Source organism: Anolis carolinensis, unplaced genomic scaffold (genome assembly GCF_035594765.1).
Source record: "Anolis carolinensis isolate JA03-04 unplaced genomic scaffold, rAnoCar3.1.pri scaffold_10, whole genome shotgun sequence".
Lineage (NCBI taxonomy): Eukaryota > Metazoa > Chordata > Lepidosauria > Squamata > Dactyloidae > Anolis > Anolis carolinensis.
Genome location: NW_026943821.1, coordinates 2,815,564 through 2,830,727, shown reverse-complemented (window position 1 = coordinate 2,830,727; position 15,164 = coordinate 2,815,564). Strand labels below are relative to the sequence as shown.

General features: G+C 40.9%; 1 protein-coding gene across 1 annotated transcript in view; it reads right to left on the bottom strand.

Moving 5' to 3' along the window:
- The window catches only part of LOC103282584 (amino acid transporter heavy chain SLC3A2), a 35,166-nt gene extending 33,044 nt beyond the window's left edge, over positions 1–2,122 (bottom strand). The window contains exon 1 of the mRNA XM_062962578.1: positions 1,953–2,122. The gene's annotated coding sequence lies outside the window, so the exon portion shown is untranslated. The remainder of the gene's footprint in view (positions 1–1,952) is intronic.
- Positions 2,123–15,164: the final 13,042 nt, after the last annotated feature.

The window sequence follows — 15,164 nt, the reverse complement described above, 5'->3', positions numbered from 1 at the left end:
CAACATTCGCTTATCCAACGTTCTGGATTATCCAACGCAATTTGCCTCCCGCCCCGATCCACAGCTCGTTCTTTAGGCAGCAAGGATTGAACTTTTTATGGATTTACTGTATATACTCGAGTATAAGCCTAGTTTTTTAGCCCTTTTTTTAAGACTGAACCCTCCCCCCCCCCTCAGCTTATACTCGGGTGAGGGTCCTGGTTGGCTTATATTTGGGTCATCTTATACTCAAGAATATATGGTACATTTATTATTTTTCTCTATTATTATTGGTATTATTACATTTATTATTTTTCTCTATTATTGTTGCTATTATTACATTTATTTTACTCTATTTTTATTATTATTAATAATACATTTATTATTTCACTCTGATATTATTATTACTATTGCATTTATTATTTTACTCTATTTATTATTACATGTATTATTTTACTCTATTATTATTAAAAAGGATACATAAGCACATTTACATTGAAGAAGATAAGAATAATGATTTGATCAGAGTTGGACAATCTTATCTTAAATTTGAGCTTTAGGTAAAATTTCAAAACATTTAACCTACTGATGCCTCAATTAATGTAATTTTATTGGTATCTATTTTTATTTCTGAAATTTACCACCCTCGGCTTATACTGGAGTCAAGGTTTTCCCAGTTTATTTGTGGTAAAATTAGGTGCCTCGGCTTATATTCGGGTCGGCTTATACTCGAGTATATACGATAATTTCCGACAATGTTGCTACTGTAAGTTCATTTTATGCAATTCTATCTTTATTTGTAGTCAATTTGTTAGTAGCCAATTTTTTTTAGTCAACGTTTTCAATACATTGCAATGTTTTGGTGCTTAATTCATAAATATAGTAATTACTATATAACGTTGCTATGTACTGAACTGCTTTTTCTGTCGATTTGTTGTAAAGCAAGATGTTTTTGGTGCTTAATTTGTAAAATCGTAATGTAATTTGACATTTAATAGGCTTTTCCTTGTATGTATGTATGTGTGTGTGTGTGTGTGTGTGTGTGTGTGTGTGTGTATATATATATATACAGTAGAATCTCACTTATCCAATGTAAACGGGCCAGCAGAACGTTGGATAAGCAAATATGTTGGATAATAAGGAGAGATTAAGGAAAAGCCTATTAAACATCAAATTAGGTTATGATTTTACAAATGAAGCACCAAAACATCATGTTAGACAACAAATTTGATAGAAAACGTAGTTCAATACGCAGTAAGGTTATGTTGTGATTACTATATTTACGTATTTAACACCAAAATATCATGATATATTAAAAACATTGACTGCAAAAATGTGTTGGATAATCCAGAACGTTGGATAAGCAAGTGTTGGATAAGTGAGACTCTACTGTATATATATGGAATAATGTCCAGAGTGGTAGAAAGAACCCTTGTCTGTTAAAAGCAAGAGTGAATATTGCAATTAGCAAGCTTGAATTAGCATTTGAGTACCCATGAAGTTTGCAAAGTCAATCAGTGAGGGCACCTGCATAGAGGTAGCCTGGCTGTTGTTGCCTGGAGCCACCCTCGGTTTGCTTGTTTGCTGTCTGGAGTTTCCCTGTTTCTGAGTGGTGTTCCTTATTTACTGTCTTGATTCTGTTTTGTGTTGAAATCCATAAGAAGCACGTGGACAATTTCAACAGAAAGGAGCAAGCCATGAAAATGAACAAAATCTGGCTACCAGTAACGTGGAGGTCAAACTGTGTTAATTCTATAGGGTAGGTGCAACCTTAGCATAACTACAACTCCCACAGTTCATTAGCATCAAGCTTTGACAATCCCAGGTGGTGGTAAACCTCGTTAACTCTACTGTGTAGATGCACCTAATTGGGATCATACTGACATGCTTTTGCAGAGCTGCAAAGATCCCAGACGTGTGTTGCAAAAAAGCCAGCAGATATGGCAACCTTATCCTTGTATTTGGGTTCTTACCTGGGCTTCTGATCAATCCAGGTCCACGGAGAAGTGAAAGCAAAGAAAGAAAGAAAGAAAGAAAGAAAGAAAGAAAGAAAGAAAGAAAGAAAGAAAGAAAGAAAGAAAGAAAGAAAGAAAGAAAGAAAGAAAGAAAGAAAGAAAGAAAGAAAGAAAGAAAGAAGGAAAGAAGGAAGAAGGAAGGAAGGAAGGAAGGAAGGAAGGAAGGAAGGAAGGAAGGAAGGAAGGAAGGAAGGAAGGAAAGAAAGAAAGAAAGAAAGAAAGAAAGAAAGAAAGAAAGACGCTGCAGTTGGTCAATGGGAGAAAGAAGAGATGTCCAAGGAGCAAATAGGATTCAGATATTCTCGGTTCCCCACGTTTTGCACCAAGATGGGATCAGAGGAAAGGTGGCCTTTGTGGACCATAAGCAGACTTGTGAAAACATTGAGTCAGCAAAGCAAGCAAAGGAAGGAGCATAGGCCTCCTCCTCAAACTATACCTTCTTCCCATTTAACTCTTTCCAACTCTCAATCGCATCTGCAGACCTGAGATAATCTGCAGGTGTGTCTACACAGCAGAATGAAAGCGCTCTGACACTGCTATAACTGCCATGGATCCTGGGAGTTGTAGAGAAGTCGGTTGGTCTGTGGCGCAGGCTGGTTAGTAGCCAGCTACCTTAAATCACTCTGACCAAGTGGTCATGAGTTCGAGGCCAGCCCACCCGACCATTAAAATAAAAAATAGCCCTGCTCCTTGTTGACCTAAGCAACCCCAAAGAAAGTTGCATCTATCAAGTAGGAAATTTAGGTACCACTTATGTGGGGAGACTAATTTCACTAATTTATGACACCATTAAAAATCATCCAGCAAGTTTGGAATGAGAAAGTATCCAAGGACTCGGCGTCACAGTGGATGAAGAAGCATCTGCTCCCCCTGTGGCCAGAATCAAGCATATTCTCAGCTGTGCCGTACTCCTAAGTGGAGTTTTTCCTCATGGCATTCAAGGTGGCCTAGAGAGGATTCCCCTAGGTATGAAGCAACCAGGCTTCGAAGCTGCAAGGCTATGCAGTGGTAATCAAGTTGGCCAACAACTCCCAGGATCCTGCTGCATGGAGCCATTGCAGTTCAGGTGATGTCAAAATGCAGTCATTCCAAAGTGTAGCTGCAACCCAAAGCATGAATAAGTACTGTATATACTAGAGTATAAGCTAAGCCAACCCGAATATAAGCCGAGGCACCTAATTTTACCACAAAAAACTGGGATAAATTATTGACTTGAGTATAAGCCGAGGGTGGGAAATGCAGCAGTTACAGGTAAATTTCAAAATAAAAATAGATACCAATAAAATTACATTAATCGAGGCATCAGTAGGTTAAATGTTTTTTAATATTTACCGTATTTCAAAGAAAAACAATAAACTAGCTCTATAAGTGGAAAAGTAGGGACAACAAAAACAATATGGTATCAACAATAACATAATAATAATAATAATAATAATAATAATAATAATAATAATAATAATAAAAACTTCATTTGGATCCCACCCTATCTCCCCATGGGGACTCAGGCCGGCTTCCAACATAGTAACAGGCAAACATTCAATGCTTATATAAACAATGCAGAGCTAGATACAGATCTATAATTATAGATTCTAATTTCACATATGCATTTCCCCCCTGAAAAGTTTGCACATCCCTCTGTGTGTGTGCATTTCCCCTACAATCTTTGCAAGCCCTATATCTATACACATATCTATCTAGACGTGTCTATATATATTTGTGTGTTCATTTCCCCCCTGTAATATTTGCAAACCCTATATATAGGTAGGTAAGAATATATTCATATCTATCCAGGCATCTCTCTTTATATAGATATTTGCAGAGACTTGCAAACATATGAGGACAAATTCATATATAAAAATAATGTATATGTATGGCTATAGATACACAGGTACATGGATCTATATGGATAAAGGATTTGCAAAGATCTTCAAACATATGAGGGGAAATTCATATATAAAATTAATGCATATAGATAGATACACATATAAAGGTACATAGAGATGACAAAAGTTTGCAAGGGGTTAATGCCTCTTATCTGTAGGAGAGTTTAACAAATATTTCAGGGGAAAATGCTTTCATAAGATTAATGAATATATATTTTTCTTCTTCCTGACTTGCAAGGGTGTCTTTCTCTTTTCAAAACATTCCCTTGATTAAGAGCCAGGGAGGCTTTGCAAAAGAAAACACACTGATAAGGAAGAAGAGAGAAATAGATCACATATTGCAAGCAACAGCCTGCAGGCTTTGCAAAAGAAAACACACTGAGAAGGGAGGAGAAGAGAGAAATAGATCACATATTGCAAGCAATAACCTGCAGGCTTTGCAAAAGAAAACACACTGATAAGGGAGGAGAAGAGAGAAATAGCTCACATATTGCAAGCAATAACCTGCAGGCTTTGCAAAAGAAAACACACTGATAAGGGAGGAGAAGAGAGAAATAGATCACATATTGCAAGCAATAGCCTGCAGGCTTTGCAAAAGAAAACACACTGATAAGGGAGGAGAAGAGAGAAATAGCTCACATATTGCAAGCAATAGCCTGCAGGCTTTGCAAAAGAAAACACACTGATAAGGGAGGAGGAGAGAGAAATAGATCACATATTGCAAGCAATAGCCTGCAGGCTTTGCAAAAGAAAACACACGGATAAGGGAGGAGAAGAGAGAAATAGATCACATATTGCAAGCAACAGCCTGCAGGCTTTGCAAAAGAAAACACACTGATAAGGGAGGAGAAGAGGGAAATAGATCACATATTGCAAGCAATAGCCTGCAGGCTTTGCAAAAGAAAACACACTGATAAGGGAGGAGAAGAGAGAAATAGATCACATATTGCAAGCAATAGCCTGCAGGCTCTGTTGCTGACCTTGACCTGATTATAAGCCGGGGAGGCTTTTTCAGCTCATAAATAAGGGCTGAAAAACTCGATACTTAATATAGGGTACTTAATGCATGAATAATGGCATAAAAATAATAGCTTAAACTTTCACCTCCAAAGGGCTTGCCATGGTTTGGCACTGGATCCAAGGCTAATCAGTTTGGCCCAGTTATGCAATGGGGAATTGTAAGTAAAGGGATTGGCTCTGCTTTTTCAGGATTAGTGACGGAAGCCCGTTGTCTTGCAAAACCCAAACCATTTATAGGAATTGGCTCCCTTTCCCGCCTGACTCCGCATTCCTGGGCTGCCAAGTCATTCCGATTGTGATTATTTCATGTCTGTTGATTACAGAGCGTTTTGCTCCTATTAGGCTGACGCTCTCTCTCTCTCTTTCTTTCCTCCGTATAAATTTTTTAAATTGCAGTGACTGGATTTCTCTCATTGGGCAAAAGGATGACTCAAGCTCTACTTTCGGGTAACATTTCAGCAGATATTTTTGGAATGAATAATACAGCGGCAATGGTCTCTTTTTTTCCTCAGGCTCTTGAGCTCTCGTTGCGACACAATTCCAATTAAAATACAGTAGAGTCTCACTTATCCAAGCCTCGCTTATCCAAGTTTCTGGATTATCCAAGCCATTTTTGTAGTCAATGTTTTCAATCTATCATGATATTTTGGTGCTAAATTCATAAATACGGTAATTATAACATAACATTACTGTGTATTGAACTGCTTTTTCTGTCCAATTTGTTGTATAACATGATATTTTGGTGCTTAATTTGTAAATACGTAACCTAATTTGATGTTTAATAGGCTTTACCTTAATCCCTCCTTATTATCCAAGATATTCGCTTATCCAAGCTTCTGCTGGCCCCTTTAGCTTGGATAAATGAGACTCTACTGTATGTTAGAGTCTCACTTATCCAAAAGCTTGGATGGTCATCTGTTGGGAGAGCTTTACTTTAAGAAGAGTTTGGATGATCATCTGTTGGGGGAGCTTTACTTTAAGAAGAGTTTGGATGGTCATCTGTTGGGAGAGCTTTACTTTAAGAAGAGTTTGGATGGTCATCTGTTGGGGGAGCTTTACTTCAAGAAGAGTTTGGATGGTCATCTGTTGGGAGAGCTTTACTTTAAGAAGAGTTTAGATGGTCATCTGTTGGGAGAGCTTTACTTTAAGAAGAGTTTGGATGGTCATCTGTTGGGAGAGCTTTACTTTAAGAAGAGTTTGGATGGTCATCTGTTGGGAGAGCTTTACTTTAAGAAGAGTTTGGATGGTCATCTGTTGGGAGAGCTTTACTTTAAGAAGAGTTTGGATGGTCATCTGTAGGGAGAGCTTTACTTTAAGAAGAGTTTGGATGGTCATCTGTTGGGAGAGCTTTAGTTTAAGAAGAGTTTGGATAGTCATCTGTTGGGAGAGGTTTACTTTAAGAAGAGTTTGGATGGTCATCTGTTGGGAGAGCTTTACTTTAAGAAGAGTTTGGATGGTCATCTGTTGGGAGAGCTTTACTTTAAGAAGAGTTTGGATGGTCATCTGTTGGGAGAGCTTTACTTTAAGAAGAGTTTGGATGGTCATCTGTTGGGAGAGCTTTACTTTAAGAAGAGTTTGGATGGTCATCTGTTGGGAGAGCTTTACTTTAAGAAGAGTTTGGATGGTCATCTGTTGGGAGAGCTTTACTTTAAGAAGAGTTTGGATGGTCATCTGTTGGGAGAGCTTTACTTTAAGAAGAGTTTGGATGGTCATCTGTTGGGAGAGCTTTACTTTAAGAAGAGTTTGGATGGTCATCTGTTGGGAGAGCTTTACTTTAAGAAGAGTTTGGATGGTCATCTGTTGGGAGAGCTTTACTTTAAGAAGAGTTTGGATGGTCATCTGTTGGGAGAGCTTTACTTTAAGAAGAGTTTGGATGGTCATCTGTTGGGAGAGCTTTACTTTAAGAAGAGTTTGGATGGTCATCTGTTGGGAGAGCTTTACTTTAAGAAGAGTTTGGATGGTCATCTGTTGGGAGAGCTTTACTTTAAGAAGAGTTTGGATGGTCATCTGTTGGGAGAGCTTTACTTTAAGAAGAGTTTGGATGGTCATCTGTTGGGAGAGCTTTACTTTAAGAAGAGTTTGGATGGTCATCTGTAGGGAGAGCTTTACTTTAAGAAGAGTTTGGATGGTCATCTGTTGGGAGAGCTTTAGTTTAAGAAGAGTTTGGATAGTCATCTGTTGGGAGAGGTTTACTTTAAGAAGAGTTTGGATGGTCATCTCTTGGGAGAGATTTAGTTTAAGAAGAGTTTGGATGGTCATCTGTTGGGAGAGCTTTAGTTTAAGAAGAGTTTGGATAGTCATCTGTTGGGAGAGGTTTACTTTAAGAAGAGTTTGGATGGTCATCTCTTGGGAGAGATTTAGTTTAAGAAGAGTTTGGATGTTTTTTTTTTCCCCGTGTCAGGAAATCTCCAAGGGATACCTTCCATGTGGATTATGTTTGGCATTTTTGCTGCGTCTTGTCCCTGATTCCTGCAACTGTTGGCTGTTTGCTGACTTTGACTCTTTGCTGGAACTCTTTGTATTCTATTTGTGGATTACAACTTTGAAAGACTTTGAAGAACCATCTTTTGAACTATTGTGAACATTGTATTATGGACTACTGACTCTTATTACTCTTACTGCTATTTACTTGCATATATACGTATATATAACCTTCAATGAACTGTGTTACTTGAATACTTAGCTTCCGTGTGGTTCTCGGAGTGCTCTCGTACCCTTGGGGTGCAACACTACTGAACTTATTTTGAAAGTCATTGTTATGATCCAAAAGCTTTGTTTTTGTGGCTGCCACAATGTTGAATCAGTTGAGACTCAATGAGAGATTCATTAGAAAACTAAAGAAAAATGTGCTGCAGGGCGTCCCTCCCGCAGTGACAAAGTTTGTGCAGTTTAATAAACTTTCCCCATGTGTTTATGATAGCGCCAATTAGGAAATTACATTTATAACCCAGGAATAGAAATCGTGTTACATAGTGTAAACACAATCATGATAGAATCCTTTCCCATTTCTGCCTATGGTTGTGGGGGTGTCTGCATTGTGGAATTAATGCAGCTTGAAACCGCTTGAATTGCCACAAGCTCAATGTAATGGAATCCCAAGAGTTAAAAGTGGCATCAAACTGCAGTATTTATTTATTTATTTATTTCCGATATTTCTACCCCGCCCTTCTCCCTGAGGGGACTCAGGGCGGCTTACACAACTGGCAGGATCACTACCACTATATCATAATACAATAAAACAATACAACAATTAAAATAGTTAAATAACATAGTAAAATACAATATATAAAAGACTAGCTGTGCCCGGCCATGCGTTGCAGTGGCGTTGTGTGGTGGTGTTGGTGAGAAATTGTTGAGGTAGTGTCAAGAGTCAGACGCCAGTTAACAAACAAAACAGAGTTTATTCTGAAGATAAGCCAAAAATAACACAAAAACAAGCCATGCTATTTTCCCATGCTGGCATTCAATAAAAACTAAGGACGCTTCAATTCAGCTTAGAAGAAACAAATAGAGTTGACTGCAAGATAACATGCAAAATAAACGAAGGCTTGCAACCTTCCAAAAGCTGCAGAGTATAATAGAAAGTGCAAAAGCTTCTTTTAGCTCCAAACCGTTTCTGAAAACATACAGCCGGCTCTGCAGAGTTAAAGGGACAGTTCCCAAAAGAAAAACAGCAAACTGGCTTAAAAACAAACAAATTAGAAGAGTAGTAAACTGCTTCCACAGTGCAGATAAAGCCGAAACTTCAAAGGGATGATGAATAGCCGTCGTCAGGAGAATACAAGGTCAGGTCGAGAGGCAGCAGCAAATTCCAGAAGTCAGAAGCCGGGAGTAGTTGTCAGTCAGGGAGCGTAGACAGAAGCCAGGTCAAATTCAATCCAAAGTCCGAAGAGGGTGCAGTCATCCAAACCAGGTCCACGATAAGACACAGCGAGAGCCAAGCCAGATGGTATCAGCAGATCCGAATCACAGTCCAAGTCCAGTCTTCACGGAAACACAGAGATCCCAATGGCGCCTCAGCAACACCTTGCCACACGCAAAGTGCAATGGCCAAACATTCCCATTTTATTCCCCTTCCTCCTGGGTGACCAAACACTCACACCCAAACACCAGGTGTCCCAAATCTACTCCGAACTCCACACAGCTAGAACTCGTGGATCTGGAGTACCTAGCAATTCATCGGAGTCCCAATCATCCTGCCCATACTTAGCCCCATGAACACTTAAAGAACCATCCTCCCTTCTCCAAGCATCCCAAGTGGGATCAGCTCCTGCAAAAACCCCAGGTTCAGTAGTATCCATAGGCCCCAAATCCCCAGACATCTCTGGTGGCTGTGCCCATTCAGTGCCCACTTCCCCAGCCACCACCTGTTCCTCAGCATCCATTTCCCCAAACTCCCCATCTGAATCTTCCTCAGAAGATCCCCCATATAGCTCTCTAAGTCGCTTCCTGCGCAACTCCTCCAGTGAACCCTCATCACGAGGGTTTTTTCTTCCTCTTCGGATCCCATCACCGTCAACCATAATCCCCGAAGGCGCAGTCACAACAGGTAGTGGTGGTATTGAATGTCTGTTGTATGGTTGTCTTTATGTTTAGTATGCACACTGAAGTGGATTATATGGCAGTGTGGAGTCAAGATAATCCAGTTCAAAGCAGATAATATAAGATTCTAAATTGGTTATATAGATGTGGAAGGGCCTTGAGTCTACACTGCCATATAATCCAGTGCAAATTAGATAATCTGTGGAAGAGGCCTAAGTGAGGCCTAACTCTGCCTGTCCCCTGGGCTGAGTAGGTTGCTAGGAGACCAAGTGGGCGGAGCTTAGCCTTCCAACTGGCAGCAATTGGATAAAAACTATTATTCCTCTCCCTGTAATTAGGACTTTATTTTTCTTTTCTTTTTGTTGTATCAACCTAGAGCCGTGAATGATGGGTTGTGTTGTCAAATTTCGAGGTTGGGGGGCCTGTAGTTTTGTTGTTTTGTCCGCTGCCCTGATACCATCACTCTTTTATATATATAGATTTAACACAGTGCAACGCTGAATATATATGCCAGTCATCCATCAGACCTTGTGCAAGAGCCTTAATCCAATCCATGTCTTCTGTGTAGACGTAATCGTAGAGTGCAGCTGGAACATTGCTGGAAAAGTAACTTTTCTATAGGACTTTGGGGAACGTGCTTGCTCCATCAAGGTTTGACATTTAGACAAATGACCAGCCACTAGCAGAAGAGACAGAGAGTTTCATCTATGCTGATGATTGTGCTAATGTGGGATTTGTGTATTGATAGTGTTTAAATGCAATTTGTGCCATGCTTGTATTGCAACTGATTGCATCATCCAGAATGTACCATATTGTGGAAAGAGTTAATTGCCAAGAAGCTATGACGACCTTGATGTGTGGCTGGAACTAGGGAGTATCCAGACACAAGTGTTTGCGTCAGTTCAGTTGAGTTCTGTCTGCCTAGAGTTCGAGTCAAGTTCTGTTGGAGAACAGAACAGTCCTGTGCTCGTCTGTTGTCTGCAAGTCTGTTTGTGTTGATTACTGCTGCATACAGTAAAACTTTGTAAATAGTTTTACCAACGTCTCTGAGTGTCTCTTCGTTCTGCGTTGCACTGCTTCCATCCAACTATTGCTGCGCTTCAAATACTCTGACAGATCGTGCCATCACCACTCAAGCAGGGAACTTTGAAACGGTTGAACAGAAGCTCTCTGAAGCTTTATGTCAAGGACAGAACGCCAGTAGATAAGATTCAACACCGTTTATTAAAGATACAGAACCAAAAATGCTCGTAAAAAACAAAGAGCTAGGCAAACACTCGCCTTCAATATGAAAAGTCACTCAAAAACGGTTCAAAAGCTAAACCGGATTAAACAGGAGTTTAATCCGGGTTAAACCAAAAATGCTTACTTCAGCCTGGGACCTTAAAACAAACAAAAGCTGGTAAACAAAGATTCAATAGAACATAAATACTGGCAGCAGATTCCTCTCTGCTACTCAACAGCTGTGGTTGAGCAACTAAGTTGTTACTCCTCCGTGCAGCGGGCGAACTCCGGGTCCAAACACATCAATCAGGGTTGCAGCAGTCAGCGGGGTCCCAATCCGGTCCGAGGTCGGTAGCCAGGTGCAGGCGTCTTAGGTTCCACAAAATCCTCCGATAGCCAAAGAAGGGGTCGTCCAAGATCGTAGTCAGCCAGTCAGTTAGTCAGTCAGTCAGTCAGTCAGTCAGTCAGCCAGTCCAGCGTCAATTCCGAGTAGGTAAATAATGTCCGTCAAGAAGACGACGGAGGTCCAAGCTAATAAGATTAAACACAGGTTGCACAACAAAAGCCCACACAGTTCCTCCCGCCGTCTATGCCCAGTGTCCTTGGTAACTTACGTAGTCAGCAAACGAAACACACCCGTCTTCAGGAAATTCCCAACAAGAGCCCAAGCGTTCGTCCAGATTACCTTGCCCAACGCAATTAGCCCTGGATTCAAGACCCCATTTTATGCCAGTTACAACTCCTCATCGCTATCAGGTGTTACCCTAATTCCAGGTGCCTCATCATCATCATCCTCATCAGAGCTAAAACATCTTTGACTACGCCCCACAGCATCCCCAGCTGTGGATCCCGTCCCATCCCTCCAACTCGTCCACGGGTCCGATCCTGCAACCCGCCAGTCGCTTCCCATGCTATCATTACCAGGAACACCCAAATCCTCCCTCACACGAGTCCATTCCATGTCATCCTCCTCTGAGCTAACCACCTCTTCCTCCATTTTCTCAGTAAAACCCTCAAAGGAGTCTTCGTCAGATGGTTCTGCAAATAAGTCCCGCAGCCGTTTCCTCTCTCGCTCCTCAAGAGAGTCTGACTCTCGAGGAGTCTTACGACCACGTCTCCCAGTATTGGAGCCATAAGGCTCAACCATAACACTTTAGGTGCTCTTACTGCCTGTTACAGGGAAAACCAGCTGATCCCTAATCCATCCAAAATGCAGACGTGTGCTTTTCAGCTTTAGTACAGACAAGCATCCCGAGCTCTGAGGATGACCTAGGAAGGAATCCCACTGGAGCATTGCAGCAAAACAACATATCTGGGAGCCACTCTGGACCGTGCTCTAACTTACAAGAAGCACTGCTTGAATATCAAGCAAAAAAAGGGTGCTAGAAATAATATCATACAAAAGCCAATTGGGGATCGCAATCAGATACAGTGAAGACATTTGTTCTTGCACTTTGCTACTCTGCTGCTGAATATGGCCTTTGGTTAAAGGCCCCATCCCCATAACAATTATGTTCCTTGACCTTTTCTGCATCGGTTGCACTTTTCCTGGTTAATATGGTATGAATTCAGGGACTCTCCCATCCCAAATCGATCGCCAGCGAACCCGCAGCACTTTATCTGTTATCCTGAGTTTACAACTTTTATAATGTGCACTTTACCTAGTCTATTATCATAACCTCGCTGTTTTAATTCCATGTTTTATAAAGCGTGTTTTTTAGTTCTATAGGTTAACTAGCTGTGCCCGGCCACGCGTTGCTGTGGTATGGTATGGTAGAATGGGAAATAAAGTATTAAGGAATTGGTGGTAGTTAAGGTAAAGGGTAAAGGTTTTACGTTACATTAAGTCCATTATAAATGGGTTATATAGCTGTGTGGAAGGGCCTTGAGTCTACACTGCCATATAATCCAGTTCAAATCAGATAATTTGTATTTTATAGGCAGTGTGGAAGAGGCCTAAGTGAGGCCTAACTCTGCCTGTCCCCTGGGCTGAGTGGGTTGCTAGGAGACCAAATGGGTGGAGCTTAGCCTTCTAACTGGCAGCAATTGGATAAAAACAATTATTCCTCTCAATTATTCCTCTCCATACGTCACAACCTCTGAGGATGCCTGCCATAGATGTGGGCGAAACGTCAGGAGAGAATACTTCTGGAACATGGCCACACAGCCCGAAAGACATACAACAACCCAATTATTCCTCTCCCTCTAATTAGGACTTTATTTTTCTTTTCTTTTTGTTGTATGAACGTAGAGGCATGGATGAGGGGTTGTGCTGCCAAGTTTAGTGTTTCTGGGATGTGTAGTTTTGTTGTTTTGTCCTAGGCCGAAATTTCATTACCCTTTTATATATATAGATGTTTAAAATTTTATAATTTCTATATGTTTTTGTTTATTGATGTATTTTATATTGTTACTGCTTTTATCTGGTATTATCTGTAAGCCGCCCCGAGTCCCCTTCGGGGGAGATGGAGGCGGGGTATAAATAAACTTTATTATTATTATTATTATTATTATTATTATTATTATATTATTATTATTATGACACAGCAAACAAGATAGACATGATGGATTTCGTATCACAAAACCACAAGTCGAACACTTCCCAAGTGTCTAGGACTGTGTGATGTATTTTTGGATGATGCGTGCAGATCCCATTAGGGTGGCCTTTTGCAGTTGGCAGATCGTGATTTTGTCAATGTCTATTGTGTAATGTTTATTATTATTATTATTATTATTATTATCATTATTATGATGCATGCCCAGTGTGGAATACATCTCACCACGTTAAGACAGTGGATGTGGCTCTTAATGAGACATGTCACATTATCACAGGAAGTCTACGCCCCACACCGCTGGAGAAATTATACTGTTTAGCTGATAATGCACCACTTGACGTCACTTAGGAAGTAGCTGCCAGCAATGAAAGGACCAAGACATTGATATCTCTGGCCCATCTTCTGTTCGGATATCAGCCAGCAAGTCAACACCTTAAATCAGAGATACTTGCAGGAACACCTCCGCAAGCAAGAGTCCAAAAGTGGCAGGCTAAAACCTGGAATCTCAATCAGCTGATTCCAGATGTGAAACTCCCTCCTCAGAAGACTGGGTGACTTGGAAAGCACTGAACAGACTGTGCTTTGGCACCACGAGATGCAGAGCCAACCTTAAGAAATGTCGCTTCAAAGTGGAGTCCATGACATGTGAGTGTGAAGAAGAGCGAACCATAGGCCACCTATTACAATGCAGCCTGATGTTGTGACCCAGCCTTTGCCTTTGTGTGACTCTGATGAGGATTCTGGGTTATATGTGCATAATGATGGGATTCAGGATGAATTTGAAGATTACTCTGATGCTGGGAATTATAGGAGCGTTCCGGCCGTGGGAAATGAAGAGCAGGGAGTTGTTCCCATGGGAATAAATCATGATGTTGTTTCTAATGAGGAATTTCAGGTGCAGGAAGCAGGAAGGGAGGATAGCGCTTTGTCTCCACCTGATAACAGTAATGAGCTCAGTGGCCTTGACTCTGAGGATCTCGACTGGGCTACAAGACTGGAATTTAGAGGGTTGCAGAGAAGTCTTCGTATAGCTAATAAACGAGAGGTCAAAGGGCAAAGGAATGCCTTTATGTCATGTTTTTAAAACAGTCTGCTGGGAGAGAGATCTCTGTCAATGCAACTTCATTGCTAGATCAAGAAGCAAGTCTGCTTTCCTGTATTATCATGTGGAGATATTCTGTTTGCTGGGACTTTTGGCTTCTATGAAAAGGACCTTGTTTCATCATATATATATAAAAGGGTAATGAAATTTCGGCCTAGGACAAAACAACAAAACTACACATCCCAGAAACACTAAACTTGGCAGCACAACCCCTCATCCATGCCTCTACGTTCATACAACAAAAAGAAAAGAAAAATAAAGTCCTAATTAGAGGGAGGGGTATAATTGTTTTTATCCAATTGCTGCCAGTTAGAAGGCTAAGCTCCACCCACTTGGTCTGCTGTCAGTTAGAAGGCTAAGCTCCACCCACTTGGTTTCCTAGCAACCCACTCAGCCCAGGGCCACTTCAGTCAGGCCTCTTCCACACTGCCTATAAAATACAGATTATCTGATTTCAACTGGATTATATGGCAGTGTAGACTCAAGATGAGCACCAACCCCCAGAGTCAGACACGACTGGACTTAATGTCAGGGGAAAACCATTACCCTTGACCTTAACTACCACCAATTCATCAATACTTTATTTCCCATACCACCAGACTTCGCCATAGCAATGCGTGGCTGGGCACAGCTAGTGCTCTATATTTCTATGGACTAATGGCTCACAGCCTCATTTTGTATCTGTCTTCTGGAACTGAACCTTTACCTTTTATGAACTATCTTTTGCCTATTTTCTAAATAAACTACAAAAGACTACTTCCTGTGTGTGGCTTGGTGTCTTTAGCAAGGTGAAGCTAACCTGAGATGCGACACCTGAGCCCTGCCACATGCACAATGGAGAACC